Source organism: Homalodisca vitripennis, chromosome 7, assembly GCF_021130785.1.
Source record: "Homalodisca vitripennis isolate AUS2020 chromosome 7, UT_GWSS_2.1, whole genome shotgun sequence".
Lineage (NCBI taxonomy): Eukaryota > Metazoa > Arthropoda > Insecta > Hemiptera > Cicadellidae > Homalodisca > Homalodisca vitripennis.
Window position 1 is genome coordinate 141,383,683 of NC_060213.1, and position 17,480 is coordinate 141,401,162.

Genomic DNA, 17,480 nt, shown 5'->3' on the forward strand with positions numbered 1-17,480 from the left:
CAAAAGGAGTGAAATTCTGACCATATTATGTTTTAGAACATTTTTTTAAAGTAGATGAGTATACCTAATCGCTAAAACTAAAATCAGAGTTATTCCTTTGATAATGTATTCACCATAAATGTAAACAAATTGAAAATAATAAACAATGTTTACACAGAACAGTTGATTTCATTAGACATGCTCTTTTAATTAATATTTCACAACTTTAGAGACCAAGTTAAAAAGTTAAGTTAAGTTAAGTTTAGATTTTTCGCTAAGACCTGTGGGCCTAACCCGGAGGTATTCTTAAAAAAAGAATAGGCCTATATCAGGGACCGTAAGAGTGTCCATGTAAAATTTCAGTACAAGCGGTTCAATAGTTTATGCGTGAAAGCAAAACAAACAAACAAAAGTACTTTCGCATTTATAATATTAGGATAACAAAAAGGGCAGTATTGATAAAAGTGCTTAAATTCAGGGTAGAATTAGTACTATTTATATCAAAAAGCTCAGATTTCGGCGGCTTGATTACAGGTTGTCTCAAAAAAGACAATGTTACTATCTAATATTTACTATAAGTTTAAAGACTAATAAAAAACCTATATTACTTTTGACAGAAGTAGGTTTCTTTTATATGTGATTTATATTTTCTTGGTCAGGAAACAAGACAAAATCAAGTATGGAACAAAACATACTAAGAACAAAATAAATCTAAATGGTCATAAATATTCACTTTTTACGTATTTTTTTATCGTTGCTACAAGGCAAACTCAAAATTGGCGTCGGAAAGATAATTCACTCGAACCAGCAGTGGTTATATATGTGCAACGCCTGCTAAATTGTCTGCAAAGAAGTGGGTAACTGTTAGCAGTGAATTTATAAGAGACAATGTAGTCTAATTTGTACTATGCATTTAAAGATTGCTATGAAACATAAAATAGTTGTCTTTTGGCAAAAGTAGGGTTCTCAGAGTTGTGTACGTTTATAAATTTCTATATCAATAAAGAGTAAAAATTAGCTATAGAACATTTTAACATATTTCCTTGATCGTGGGAAGAAAACAAACTATACATTTTCGTTGTAAATTTTATCCACTCAAATCAGAATTCCTCGTTCAGGTGCAAACCCTAAGCCGCGAAGCCGCGGGTAACTGCTAGTGTGAAATAACGCTGGCCTGTGAACGTGATATTCTGAACAAACTTGGAACGGGGCTTGAAGTTAGTCACACACGTATTGTATAAGTGAGCCTCATCAATACATACGTTTTTACAAGGTCACGGAATTCAAATTATGTGAGTTTAACATGCTGTGCAAAGTAGTATTATTTCGTTTGCCCAAAAGAGAAGAATTTTGTAAAGTAACATGTTTTGCAATTGTATGTCTTGGGCAAACAATTTTTGTTGAGTTTGTATTGTTATATGGACCGTGAGTTTCAACATCAAGTTATATCTTAGACAAATTGTTACACGGTATCTCTCTACGCTGTTACATAATACGTCTATAACTGATGATTTTTATTTGTTGTAATAATTGAGTAGATATACGCCCGACGAAACTAGACAGAACATGATAATGACAGGCCTTACTTGTGTTCATAACCACAAAAAATGGAAGAATATTATTCTGTACGACTACTCCACAGTCTTCAGATAATCAATGATCACGATCAGCATCGGTTCAATCTCTATCGAAGGAGTTCTCACAACCTCTGACTCGTTTATGGCTGGTGAAACTCTCTCCCCAGACCCTGTAGCTATAAACACTTCACTCTGGAAGTCTTGCTCTCTGGATACACCAGGAAATGTCCTCGATTTGGATAACTGAGTGCTTTCACATCCGAGTAGGAAATTTATTTTGAAATCAAATAAAAACATTGATTACGCAATAGAACATTACATCGTTTTTGGCATTAGTCAAATAAGACAATATTAAGATTTGGCAAGTTAAAACTTATAGAGCTGTAGTTAGCAGTAGTAAGCTATTTCAGACAGATAATTCCTGATCTTCTACTTAAACATTTTAAAATTATAAGCGTGTCTTTTTCAGGTGAAACGTTGTACAACTTGGGTCCTTGATTAAAACTGAGTTAATGGAGAGAGAAATAATCAGGGGCCATATTATGTTTATGTCTACTAGAAAAGTTATGGGGCAACGTTTACAAATCCTTTGGCATTTTTATGAATATAAGATACAACATGATAAATCAGGAGCGAAGGTAAATGTACCATCTGTCTGAAGATTGTCCCTACACGTCCAACATATCTCCCTGTCACATCCCTCAGACAATTTTCAATGCTCTCTTTTGGATAACAAAAACTCTCTTGAAATTATTATCCCGTAATCATGCGAGCAACGAAGCTTCTTGGTAAACAACAGAAAGTAGACGTCTTAAGGCGTTAATGAGTTAGTTAAGATCTTTCCAAAGATAATGTATATAATTTTCCATTTAATATGATGCTAGTATTAATTCTCAAACATTTAACCATACTAAAATCACCGAAACCATCATTATTAAATTTAAAATCTAAAGAAAGGTCAAGAAGGCGGTTGGACGAGAAATTATGGTTTCAGATTTAGACGTTTTCAAGAATAATTTACTTAATGAAAACCAGTTAGTTCAACCAGAAGAATACTTATCAAACTGTGCTTGTATGGACACTCAGTCACGGCATTCAAAGAGAATATTAGTGTCATCAGCAAACTAATTTATTTTTGTTTTGTTTTGTGGGGTGAGTCAGAATTGTTTACAAATGAAGTTAACTCATTATGAATATTGATAACAAGTCGGTCTCAACGTAGATCCATGGAGAAGACCAATTTTGATTAGGATGAATCAGAAGGACTCATCTTTGGATACAGGGAGATTTCTACAAATTAAATTCTGTTGGTCGAGTGTGACAAGGACTCGTTTCAAGTCACGCATTTGATACCGTAGTGATAGAGTTTTTAAGGAGGATTTGGTTGCCTACAACTTCAAAGGCTTGCCTAAGATCACATTAAAGGACCACTGAACCATTATATATAGAAGCGTGAATTTGTTCCAGCAATGAAAATACAGCGGGCAGTGTGTTTAGGTTTCGTCTGAACCCAAACTGAGATGCAATGAACATATTGCTACTCGTTAGAAACGAGAGGATGACTTTGTGGCAAATATAAACAATGACGAACAATAATTAATAATTGAATGAGGTAAAGCCTTGCTTGAATTAGATGAGATGAATTGAAAAGTGTATCTGTTAAAGAGGCGAAAATATGGAGTAAAGTCCTCTCTGCCACTTAACCTCTAAAACGCGCTGCTTCTCAACAAGTGTTACTGATTAATGACTGTTTGACCAATGGTAGCATCGGATGAAATCACCCGAAGACAGAACAAACAACATAATACACAACTATAAAACTCGCTCAAGTTGTGTAATAATTAACATGCCGTAGTAAATAGGGTTTAATTTCTCTCCTTTTAATTTCTTTTTGATCTACAACCAAATATAAACACTGGCACAATAATAAAAGTTATTCTATCCGTTAAAATTCTTATTTCCGTATTTATTAGCTGAGCGGTAGTGAAGCCTTTCTTTCACTCAGTGGGATGGGTTTTGTTGTATATCTATCAGCACGATATTGAGAACGAATTTAGATAAAGGCTTTAAATTTTACATGGAGCTGTATTTTTATACGGTCAATACAGGAATTAGATGACGGTGCATGTCCCTCCATAGGCTTTGGCTGAGCGCAAAGCGTAGCTGTCAGCGGGATATCTCGAGATTGAATTGAGCTTTCAAAGTCAAAGGCAAATAATTTATTGTTCATAGACAAAACATTTGTATACCACGTAGTCGTACAGTAAACAATGACGTACACATTTATCCATCACGTTACAATGTAAAGAGCCTTAATTGAAAGAGCTAAAGAGTGTAATAAGAAAACTAAGCTAGGACAAGTCTCCTAAATACTCTTCTTCTGAGCAATAGCCTTTACGGCAGAAAAAAACGAATGAAGTTGCACTTTTACAATCTCTTGTTGTTTCAGGAAGGCTGTTGAACAATTTTGTCCAAGGTATTGAATACATTTTTTTTAATATGCTAGTGCGAAACCCAGTTACGCCAAGATTACTCTTCTGTCTAGTTTCAAATATGTGCCTATCAATTGGAAAATTGGAGAGATTATTAAAAGTGTTTGAAATTTTCCACATTACGGCTAGTGACACTCAGTGAGCAGATCCTTTTTTCTGATACTCCTTCTTTTCTCTGTTAGTCCACCTGTCTGTCCTTCTTCCTCAGGACATCTCGGAAACGAATTGAACTGAAAACCTGAAATGTTGTATGAAATTTCATAATGGAGATAATGTTCAACAAGGTTAGACATGACCATTTTAACTTACAGTGTCGGCCCTGTAACAACCCATTTTTACCAGTATAACAGTCCTACAGTGCCTTCAATGTTTTATTTTTTTTATAATTTATCTTATAAATGCATGTTGATTAATCAGATTATTAATTAATGTTGTCCATAGGAGGACTTTGTTCGCCTTGACAGATGTAGTGAATGAGTAACAAAAATAAACTTTTAATGGAATTGATAACAATTGTTATTCTGAATGGAAAACTACTGATTGTTCGTTAATTGAACCCACATCCCAAGATAAGCCGAACTTAACTATAAACACTCGGTATGTATGTAAATGTAACAAAACTAATAGTACTAACTTGAGTTTCTATCTCAAAAACATGATGCATCGAGTGTCAAATCAATAAAATGTGTCAAATAATAAATTACAAAATACACTCAGATTAGTTGTTAGTTCAATAGTTCTTTTCTTTCTGAACCTGGAAAACAATTAGATTGTTTAAAGTTATTTTAGAAAAGTTGAAAGTTTGAAGTTTTCATATTATAGAAAATTTTAATATTTTGAAACGCACTCATGTGAGGTGCTAGATGATTTACACTATGTTCTTGGATTTTTTAAACTTATGTTTTTGAATCTGTTAATGTTTATAAATTTGTTAACGTTTTTCTCATAGCTACCATGGTTACGCAGAAGTCCAATATAAAAATGATAGAATTTTATCATTTCTTTTAATTTTTACCTTTTGACTCCAAAATTGATATAGTTCTTTTTTTAGACCATTACTAACCTATTTACCAAGTTTCAGGTCTCTAGGGCCTTTAGATCAAGAGCCATCGCACGGACTAACATACAACGTAATAGTAGTAAAAAGTCTTTGATTTTTTTTAGTAATGCTATGAATATATATTATATGAATGAATTTGAACAAACTAAACAGCTATTGTGTATAAAGTTTGTATTACGTAACACCGAATGTCTTACAACTTATTTCCAGTAATATTATCTGGAACATGACCTTTTAAAGAGTGAACCTTTTCAGGTCGGGTTTGCTGCATTTTACTCTACTAATAAAGACCATTAATTTGATCTACTACTCGACCTATGCTCTCATTTAAGATTTCCTTCTGAATCCTTGCGGTCCAACCCCCTGACATGACAAAAAATGTTACTTCAAAAAGTAGATTTATAGGTGCAGTAATGATGTACTAAGTTTTATTGATTTACCTGTAATCGTTCGGGAATTACCAAGCTAATGCGGGACTGTTTTACACCCTTTATAAAAGTGTCATATATTTTAATTAACATGTGGTACTCTATAAAATAGATAATATATAATGTGAAGGTAAGCTTCCAAGAGAGGAATACTGAAAAATCAGTAACCTGTTCGATGAAAACGTGAAGCTTCAGAGAGGAATATAGAAATCTAATCTGTGATATACGTAGAAACCTCTCGGAGTTGAGAACTGAAATCTGTAATATTTGACGTACATGAGACGCCTCTCAGAGATTAAAACTAACATTTTATATCGATAATGTGAATGTCATACACTGCACGCTAATAGAAATAGCTTTACCAAGAAATATTATTAATAAAGTTACCTAATTCCGTTGCTTATGTACGTAAGACCCCTCCCCCTCTCACTCCCCAAATAGTAACGATACGCCTATAGGGTAGTTTAAGATAGTTTACCGTCATATTCTGGGTTCTTTCCCGATTCTTTTAAACAGTAATGGGCTCTTTGTTAATGGTTTGTTATTGACGATGGAGGGTTTGAAAGGATAACAGGATTCCATAGATTTGCCATCGCTATATGTATAACACAACGTTTCGAGGATTGGGATCTATCCTCTTCGTCAACTGACGAAAAGTAATGGTCTGTCCCAAATCAACATTTGACTCAATGAACGCCTACGCCTAATATATCCAAATACTTTATAAAATTAGTGCAAATGAGTTACTAAAGATTAAACAGAACTGTATATTTAAATATATATATATATATATATATATTACTATTTAATATGACTAAATTTAATTTTTGTGTATTTTAGCGCTACTTTTTCACAAACGTTATCGTGAATATTTGAGATTCAAGATTGCGGAAGGAACCTTTATTGATTTATTTATCTCAGTTGCGCTGGCTTATCTAGGACAAGATTATCAACATCACCATTTACTAATTACACATCCCGGCAAAGCATTTCGGTCAGCATTTTTAGCCGCTAGCCAATATCAGAAAATTGAGTTTGCTTCATAAGGCAGTGCCCTAGAACTGCCTAATAACTCACTAGCCAAGGAAGTCGCCTTCCCGACAATAATAGCCGCTTGTTCGGTTCACAGTGAACTACAGTAAGAACAGCTGTTGCTGTGACCGCGACATTGACGTGAAATGTTAGGTTATGTTCTACAGTATCAATGTCTCTGGGAAGGATATTTGCCATATACAGAAGGCCGTGACCCGCGCTGACGCTGATTGGCTGCCAGGGACACGTGACTCACAGTTTACCAACCTAAGTCACTGATAATGTTAAAACCACTGTTTATCCAAAAATGGTCAGTGTTTAGTCAATCTGCGTTGAAGACTCAATGAGATTTATGACTTCCGTTACTTATTTTGAAAGCCTTCGCACAACTCTGCAAGTACGTTTTTGGTGTAAAACCAACGAACGCTTCCTGTATAATTTCAGTTTGATTACAAACGAAATGACATGTATTGAATTTAACAGCTCATCTAATAGTATGGTTCGTTATTAAAAATTCACATCAAATTTACGAAAGGATTTGTAAATCCTTTGCCTCTCAGTGACGTCACAAAATGGTGGCAGTTCAATGATTAAAAAAACTGTAAATTCTGTGTTGCTATTGTTACTACCCAATAAAAACTGTTAATGTGAATCTATCCTAATTAGCAACTTCCAGAGCGTTGTAATGAATTTAGTTTACTTTTAAAATCTTTGAACCACCACCATTTTGCAACGGATAAAGCTTTTGAAGTGCGGTTTGCGGCATACTTCTTTCCTTAACTAGCCCTTTGAAATGCCTAAGCTTACATTAAAAATGCTCTAGTGACTCCTCGTGGACCGTTCTCATAGAAGAATAGCAGAACACTGAATACATCTAAAAGTATGTGTTTGTGTACAGTTATCATGTGTGATGTTTTGTAGCTTCATATGATATGGTTACAAAAAACGTAAGCCATTCTTGAACTTGCACATAACATTAGTATTGACGAGCACCGCCATTTTGTTTAGGATTAAACTGTTGAGGTCTAATTTGCAGCATGAATTTGTACTAATTAAAACCCCTAATTAAAAAAATGGTATGCCCATTGACCTATGATTTTAGATTTTATTATTTACTTTATTATTTAATATTTCCACCGACTCCTTACGGGCCATCCGCGTACTGATTCCATCAAAAAATTCAATTTTATGCCCTATGTCACAGTACAAAGTTTTATGTTTGTGCGTTTATGAGTATACAAAAGATATTAGACCGTTTCAAGACATTTCAGCGCCCCTGTATATAATTCTATAACTAATTCCGCAACATGCACAATTCAGAATTCACAACATTTTTTTATGTCATGTATTTCAAAGGTAACAATAACACCTGCTGGCTGATTATCTCTGATGTTATATCAAATTCACGTATTCTATTTATAAAACAATAATAAATAAGTCCTGCAGTGAGTTAAGTGAGGGAGTTATCATTTTCTCAGTTTTACCCTGATGACCGGAACAATCACTTTCTCCTTTTGTATCATGTTGCTTTACCCCGATATTAATTTTTAAGAACCATCTAAGCTAGAAGAAATTAATATTGTATTTACATTGAATGATAAACATTCTTGTGAATTTTTAATAATTATTTGTTTTCATCTAGCTTTTAGTTCCGGCAGATCCACTGCTGTATTCGTTTGTTGTATTAGTTGCATAGTACTTTGCATTAAACTTCACTCGAATATTTTCCATCGTTCAGTGATACACAAAATCAGTAACACTATGTTTCGAGATCTGCAATCTGATGTCTTCTCCAAATAAATAACTAACCTAACACATAATAATATCCATCCTAGATTAGTTATGATTAAAATCCTGTTTTCTTAACTTATTGATTTTGTTGTTCTGCTTATTGCTTAATGTTGTATGAACTACCTTGGTATGTTATAGTTGTAATTAGCTTGCCATTGACATGTCTAAGTAAAGAAAATATAATATCCAAAACTGTTATTGTTGTAAAATATTCCCTCAGAAAATTATCTTCTTCCAATCGGATTTGGGTTGTAAAGAACTCACACAAGAGATTTTAAAAGTAATGGTTTTGCCAAGTTTGAAATATTTCCATGGAAAGACTGTTACGTGCGTAACATAGGCCCTACATACGTTTTTAAAAAAAACGCTCTAAACGTAAGCTAGAGGCTAGGATTTGGTTTTAATTTAAAATGTCACACGTTGTAGATTAGTAGGGGTATTTTCTTATTGTGAAGACTCTTCTTTCGTTAACACAGAAATACTATTGGCTTCATATTTTGGTTGTATCTAACCGCATATGATCTGTGGTCTCCTAATTTTGGAGGCTCAGAAAACTCAAAAGCAGTAAGTGTTAACCATATTCCTAAACATAGCACTGCTTCTTTGATAAACAAGTTTTCGGCTATTTTATACAATTGTACAACCATCTACTGTCGTTCCACGGGTTGACCTTCAAATTAATATATTCAGAAATATTTGAAGGCATTAATTATGAATAAAACTACTACTCTGTACGAATATTTTCTCGGATTAATATAAAATATTACAAGTTCTTAGATACCCCGTAACTGTTGTGTTAGTTCTGAAATATCTTAAACTAATTATTGATGTACGTTATACAATTTTATTGTAAATTGGCTAATTAAAATATATGATCGGATATTCTATGAATTGGATAATACTGTGGGTTGGATTATTGGATTTTGCTACGGTGGTGAATTTATCGTCTACACCCCATTTGGTAATTCACTGAATAAAATTGTATATAAACAGATTTGATAAAATACCCAGAGGATTCGAATGTTTACGGATATCCAGTAACCGCTCCAGCAACTTCCATCAGCAAAAGTAATGCCTGGCCACATCATCTAACTGCGTCTGTCTTCTTCTTGGACCTTTCTTATTTTACCCCTGATATTTGCACTACTTGGCAACACTGCAAGTATCCCAGTCATATCCTTTTATCAAATTCTCCCCTTTTCTACAATCAATTCCTATTTTCCAAATACTGTGAGTATGCCACTGTGTTTGCAATGTTACCATTCTGTATTCCTGATAGCGATGATTGACCAGAGATCAAGTTAGAAGAGGTCTTTCCTTGCTATGAAGACGTTGTCCTTTATACTCTCATCACAGACCAATTAACAATTACCTGGAATTGTTTATTTTTTATTAACAAAAAATGTAGCCTATAATATTCCCCAAGATAATAATTTACATAACTGTTTCCTTATTGCATTTAGAGTTGCAAAATAAAAACAAAGTAATCTAAGCTTGTATTCGCCGCTTGATCAATGTTAATGTGAAATTCACTAATGTTGATATTCCATTTAACAATCCCTTTGAATGTATCACGTAATGTTATTAATTTTGATCTTATTATACTACCTTACCATGTCAGTGTATCAAATCCCTCTTCAAAAAGCACCATATTAAAAGATATATTTTTAGAATAGAAGTCATTTATTGGATGTTTCATGCACATGACTAATGAACAACACATGAATTTAATGGATTCGGTAATAGAATCTTATACAACGTAAACAAACAATATTTCGTGAAATTCCTGTTGTGATTGGCGGACTTCCAAAATCAAACAGGAACTCTCCCCAAATCTAGAGTGCTCACTATCAAAATTGAGCGGATCTCCTAAAATCAAGCAGAAGATGTTTCCAAATCAAAAGTACTCACTATCAAAATCGGGTAGAACTATCTAATTCAAGAGTACTCACTCTCAAAACTGAGCAGATCTCCCAAAATCAAAAGTACTCACTCTTAAAATCCAACAGATTTACCAAAATCAAGTGGATGATCTCCCACAATCAAGTAGAAAATCTCCCCAAATCAAGAGTACTCATCCTCAAAATCGAGCAGATCTCCCAAAATGAAGTGGAGGATCTTCCAAAACCAAACAGAAAAGCTTCCAAAATCAACAGTACTCACTCAACCGAGCAGATCTCCCAAAATCAAATGGATTAAGCACAAGATCTCGCAAAGTGAAGAGTACTCATTCCAATAATAAAGTTAATTATCTCCTAAAAATCAAGAATACTCCCATCCAAAACTAAGCCTTTACAGTGTATTATTTTGGGTTGGCTACAATAACCGAAGCGACGCCTAATGATATCGTAAACCACGAAAAAATGACAAAAAAGCTATCAGTTTTAAAAGTACAATTTCTAATCTATACAGTTTGAAAATAGTCGTCATTGTATATCATATGCACTTGCTTTTATGCAATAAATAATAATTATACATTTTCAGAAGTTATGTATTATTGTGGATCAGTTGAAGGCTGTAATGAGGACTGCCAGTATGCATGCGTCAACTAGTTTAATATCCCAGCCGCCTTTTCCGAGTGAGCGGAGAAGAGTTGATTTGCAATAAAACCGAAGATACAGTAGACTCTTCCCTTTTGGGGTTTCATTGCATATCGACTGATCTGAGTGCTGAGCGGTCAGGGTCTAGGCCGGTGTGTGCCGGGAGGGGAGGTTACGACCTCTCAGGAGTTGTGCAGTCTAGGCAGTAGGCAGCCAGCCAGGCAGCCAGTGTCGCGACTGCTCTGTAGCGAGGCACACGTGTAGCCAGCTAGTCCGGTAGTGTTGTGCGTGATAGTGTGTACAGCAGATCACCCACCACTGCCCAGCCTCTACGGGATTTCGTATTCAATATCAGGTGAGCCAGATAACGTAATTACGTGAATTACAACCCTCTGGAGGGAGTTAGTTACGGTGCGGAACCGGAATCTGCAAAGTAATAATTTAACATCAGGAATTGTGTTATGAACAATAAAGTTTTTGCCTCAGCTTTAGCAAAACCAAAATGTGGTTAGAACAATATTATCTCCCGTGGGGCTATACAAATTTAATTTGTCTGTCTATCCAAAGATATAATAATGAAACCTTTTAACACTTTTTTTGTAGATTTTATTTGCACAATGTAAATTTCGAATTCAACGTAGGTTTAAGAACCCGATGATGATTTCGTTGAAGTCGAAATGTACATTGTGCAAATAAAATCTACAGAAAAGTGCATGTCTGAACGTTAGCGAATATTCTTACATTGGTCTTATGGGTAACCATGATGGTAACGAGAAAATAGCAGAATAAATAAATGTATAAGCAACCTCAAATAATCGTTAGAGATTTTAACATTTACCATATTACCACAATATGTAGTATAATTATCCCAACACATCGAACATCATTTTATGGTGACTTGGGTGTAGTCTTTAATTGCTTAAACACTGATAAGAAACTCAACTTAATTACCAAATATGTGGATGTAGGCTATCATTCGACAAGATACTTCGTTATAGACTGGAAGATATCTCCAAACTACAAGATATCTCTAAGTTTGGAATTATGCAGGAAACTTAATTTCTGCATATGAGTTCTATAATGTTGCACGTCCCAACATGAATTTGGTACCATATCACTCAGTAGGCTGACACAATTTTATTTCTTTTTTGTTTGCCTATTTCTCTGTTGTTGTTGAAATGTACTATACACTTGAAAGTTTCTATTGAACCTCAGCGAAGCCTGTACGAGACATGTGGCGTGGCTAATTCCTACCTTATCATAAGTGTGCAGTTCCTGATCTGAATTGTACAAAAATGTGATACTTGAAATAGTGAATAGCTTGTTGCAGAAATTGTGTTTCAATGATTCCACATCTCCACACCCCAACGTACGATTTGCTTACGTTAAAATTGCCATCGGAATTTTGCACCCACTTTGATCCAATATTCTGGCCGCCAGGTATAACTGATTAAATCTAGAAGTTGATATCAACTGATGAGATTGGACGGAGATGCGAAAAATTTGAATGTCTTATTCAGAATATAATCATACCAAGCAGGCAGTCAAGGACAATATAGAACTTTTATATTTCTTATCGGATAAAACCTTTTAAGGTACTATAAACTAAAGGAATTCTTGATTGGAATGGAAGCCACACGTAATTCTTGCCCATTTTCGTAGGAATTATTGGTCTAATATAATTATATTTAAATTTGTTACAATAATGTAGCAAGTGAGTAAACATGCGCTCCACTAGAGCTGTGTATCTACACAGCTGTTTACTATTCTGAATGTCCAGAAACACTCTTTTAGATTTGAATTTTAAATGCGAAGGTTCATCTCCTTGTGCTTGAATTCTTTACATTTTTATCCTTAACATGTTTTGGAAACCCTACTTATTGGAATTCCGAAATGTAAAGGCATCCTTATTATCCGCAGCACTCTTACCTGCCTCGTGGATATAATGCCCTGGACAACTCTTCATCTTACGTACACCCTTTCACAAATCACTATAACACTTGCTAAATCTCTATAAAACTGGAGCTGGTCTAATGAGTTTCCAAATCAAAATCAATTATAAATAAAGCATTGCTTTCCGGACATTTGATATTATTCAGTGAAACAAGAAATCAGTAACACTACGTTTCGAAGTCTGCAATCTGATCTCTTCCTCACTCGTGTGTCAAATATCTCTAAAACATGCGCTTAAAAAAAAACAAAACCCTAATATTATTGAAAACGAACTAAAAAAAATCCAGATCAAAATATATCTCCACCGACCGACCAACCAATGAAAACTTCTTGCCAGTGGGTTTAACTATATAGCTCGGGTATTTTTTTTATTAAGAGCATGTATTAGAGTTGACACAGATTTTTGTGATCCCTGACTTAAGCGCGTCATAACTCTCTGGTACGTTATGTTTATTTTAACCTAGATTTTAGTTAGCCTATGTGTTTGGTTAGTTATCCACCTGAGGAAGAGATCAGATGGCAGATCTCGAACGTAGTTTTACTGATTTGTTGTACCATTGAACAATGGTAAATGTCACGAAAGTCCTGTTCACTTCACAATCCTTCCATCCTTAAAAACAAACTTTAAAAAAAGAACGGATCAATTAGTTTTCAAAAATATCAGTTTCCTCCTTAACACTTTATTGAGTAAAAAAAAAGAAAGGGCCTACTTTTAATTTTTTTAAGTTTTGTTGATTCGATCTCCATGAAAGCTCAGTCATAAATCGTCATGTAGCAAATTTACTTTAATTCTCAATTTCCATCACTGTAAGTCCTTGCTCCTTACATATCTGCAAGATCTGTATTGCAGACCCACATCGGCGATTTTCTTCTCAATGCCACAGCGTGGGCTTTTCCATGTTGTTGATTTATGGGTATGAATAATTTTATGTCCGTCTGTCGGCCATTTACAGGTTTACGCGTGGTTACACCAGTGGTGGTAATTTCATTTCCAATAGGGCAAAGATATTAACATACTCGGCACATGTTCGTGTTGACCTTCGGTGGGGCATCCGTCTGGTGAAGAGGATTGATCTATCGCCTTGCCGTAGACTCTACTCGTAAAGGTTATGGATTATAGGTGTAAAGCTGTATTTCTTACTGCTTCTTACAAGGGCAGAAGAAAAACTCTTGGAAGGATATAATTTTTTTAATGAACCAGGATGGTATCTAATCAAGGCCCTACGAACAGTTGAACACCACGAACCTGACAATTTTAAAGTCATTCGTTTTAAATACTTTTCCAATTTAAACAAATAACAGGAACGCAAACATTTGCGTGCGTTAATTAAAACCCACAAAACAAAATGTTTCTTCCCACAAATGTTTAAAACCCACAAAGCTACTGTCGTCTTCATGTGTAAAATTTTAAACGGATGATGTGTATTAATGTTAATGCGTCAATAAACGAATGAACTTGGCGTTGAGATTATGATCTAATCTAGGCCCTACTAATAGTTCAACACCACTAACCTGACAATTTTGAAAGTCCTTTGTTTTAAACGCTTTTTCAGTTTTTAAGAATAACAGAATTGGAGACATGTGTGTGCGTTAATTAAATCATTAAATTCCACGACGCGACGTTTCGAGACCTTAGTATCTAATGTCGTCTTCAGGTGCAAATCTTAACCGTAAGAAAGGCATGTATTAATGTTAATACGTCAATAAACGAATAAACATTGCGTTGAACTCCAGTCCTGACACACAACGCCGAAAATAAACTTAACATTAATGTTCAACACAACGGGGGATGCACGCAATACAGCAAATTAGGGACAGGTGGACAGCTGAAAAATATATTTTATAAGCACTGTCCTTTCTTTTAAATCTTTCGGAATTTAAAAACATGATAAAATAGCGCCTAAAATAGTTAAAACCGGGTTGAAAACATCTAGGAGACATTATTATGATGGGTTACAAAATATATTATCCTAGTACTGTACTTAAAATTTCATAATACACAATATTGAAATAGCCTACCATTCAGTTTGAGATTGACTGCTTCTTTACTAAATTAAGTGTTTTCTGTCAAAAATTAAATACATATACCAGATAACTCTACTTGATTTCGATTAAAAATGTTACAGTTCCCCACTTATACAAGTACTTCTGATTGGAAACAACGAAAACTATTCCAAAATTGTATCATTACGTAAATATATTAATTTAAAAATGCGGTAAGTAAATTCCCTATTAAAATTTGTCCAACATTACAATAACCGATAGAACTGACTATTCGAATGCAGCTCATGTTCAATTCAAATTAATTGTTTTGTAGTGTTCAACAGTTGGCAGCACTGTAGCGTGTAACAGGTGCAGTGTGAACAGCTGTTTGTGAGGGCGCGCCTCCTTGTTCACTTCCGGTCACACCTCCGCCCTCGCTGGGCTCTCTTGGCGAGGGACTCAGCTGGGTGATCGCTACAATATTACACTTAGTGTCAACTGAAACACTAATCCTCATTTCCATGGAGGAAGGAAAAGTGAACAGCCAAAGAACTAAGATGCCAATAAGAATGCCGATAGGTTTTTACTAAATGTTATCACTGCACGTTTCTAAAGACTGTTTTTAAATATATTTTGTTGTTATTTCTTTGTTGATATTTATATTGTTATTGTTTTATTTATTTATTTACACATTGTCATATAGTATGTGCCCATATTTTATAGTATTGGTAGTAGAACTAAACTTACCAACTAAAATGAACTGATAATGCCTAAATTTAAGTATGTTATTATAATCATCAATTTTGTGCCAACTTACTTCCCGCACACACCTAAAAGGTGCATTGGGAGTGTTAAAAATAACAGCACGTATTAGTGATCTGAATTTTCTGCACGATGTATATGTTTCGCATGTATTCAACGATTTCCTGAATAAAGATTTCTGAACTAGAACTTAAGATGGTGCATGATTGCTATTTTGTTTCACTTCACATCTGTGAATGTTTCATCTTTATACGATATATTGCATTTCATTATTTATAAAGTATGTTAAAGTATAAAAAGTAAAAAACACAGCCTAATTAACATAACATAAAATTCAAAAACCTTTGAATTAAATATTTTATTTGAAAATTTCTAAGATGCATAAAAATACCTTGTTTACGTCGTTTAAAAAATTATTTTAGTATAGTCGAAAAGCTGTTCTGTGATGCCCATGTATGAGTTTGGGGAAGGGTATACATTTATTCCTTGTTTTCAGACACTTAGCCAGCAATAAGTTCAGTACAGCGTAAGAGAAAGCGACAGCAACGCGAAACTTTTAACACCTTGGTGTCTGATTATCCCAACTGCAGACTACTAATACAGTACAGTTTTAATGCTACAAGGTAGAAGCATGCCACAGTGCGATTCGTAACATGCTTCGCAGGTTGCATGCAAATGTTCATTCTGATTCTCGAGATGTGCTGCAGACAGATAGACAGACAGGCAATCGTACATAAAAGAAGACACAAAAATGTCGCATCATAGAACTCATTCTTGTAGAAATGAAGTTTCATGCACAATTTCAAGTCTACATATAAAATCTTTCTTGGCGAATCTTGTTCCTTTATACACATTCAAATTTTTGTTAGTTAAATTGGTTGTCATATCAGTGTTTAAATTATAGGTCTACACACCAAGTGACTATACAATTATGTTATATGTATTGGTATAGTTAGCCTACGTGTGCTAAAACAGGTTTGAATCTCTAATGATGTATTGAGATTCTCGTTGGTATCATGGTTACCCATAAGGCCATTGCAAAAATATACGCTAACGATCAGCCAAATCCAAAGAGGAGTGATATGCACCGTAATCGAACTCATTGTTCCTTACATAGAAATGAAGGCTTAGTTTAGAATTTAAATCAGGCCAGTTCCTTATCGAGATATCGTGCGGACAGACAGACAGGCCCACGAACGATAGACTTTGCTAAGGCTCAGCCAATAAGTAAAGTTCTGAAGCACACGTTTTCTCCTCATTTCCCGCTAGCATAATGTGGGTTATGAAAGTTTCCAAAGCTCTACTTGTTTGTTTACCAGTGCTATCAGTATACTACAGTGTAGGCTATCGCTGGTGTCGAAGTTGTGCAACCGATACGTTATCACGCACTACAGTGTGTGACATTATACTCCTTTCCGTGGAGAATGGACACCACTTTCGTCCACCACTCGATTCAAACTCAGAGAATCTCTCAACTAGTCGGTGATTCTGTCTGATTTTTATTACTTCTATCCTGCATTAGATAAATGGAATGGAGATTGTCTCTACTTACGGCTAGTCTTTTCTACGACTTGACCTTTAAGCACAATGTAATAGCGTCTGGAAAGTACACAGCATTCAAACTCAGATTTCCGATTGCTATGTGGATTGAGGTGAAATGATTATATGAATTACTTTTGAGAAATTGCTAGCATTTTGCTAACGGTCATGGACGTAACCTGCGAGGGGTCCAAGGAGCCCGGAACCCCCGCCCCCCAAACTTTCAATTACTTTTGTAGTAAACGGTTATTATCATTTAAATAATTCAGTATTACTGACATGTACTGCTGAAAGATCGTTCTCGACGAAGAAACGGGTCAAGAACCTTTTAAGGAACAAAATGT

The 17,480-nt window shown here is 34.8% G+C and overlaps 1 protein-coding gene across 2 annotated transcripts in view; it reads left to right on the forward strand.

Annotated features, from left to right (window-relative positions):
- LOC124366437 (dnaJ homolog subfamily B member 6-A) overlaps positions 1-17,480 on the forward strand; it is a 196,806-nt gene that overhangs the window by 9,897 nt on the left and 169,429 nt on the right. Inside the window, exon 1 of one of the 2 annotated variants that reach the window (XM_046822990.1) lies at positions 11,114-11,254. The exons of the other annotated variant lie outside the window; for it this stretch is intronic. The gene's annotated coding sequence lies outside the window, so the exon portion shown is untranslated. Of the gene's footprint in view, positions 1-11,113; positions 11,255-17,480 lie in introns of those variants that run through there. 2 annotated transcript variants of the gene reach the window in all.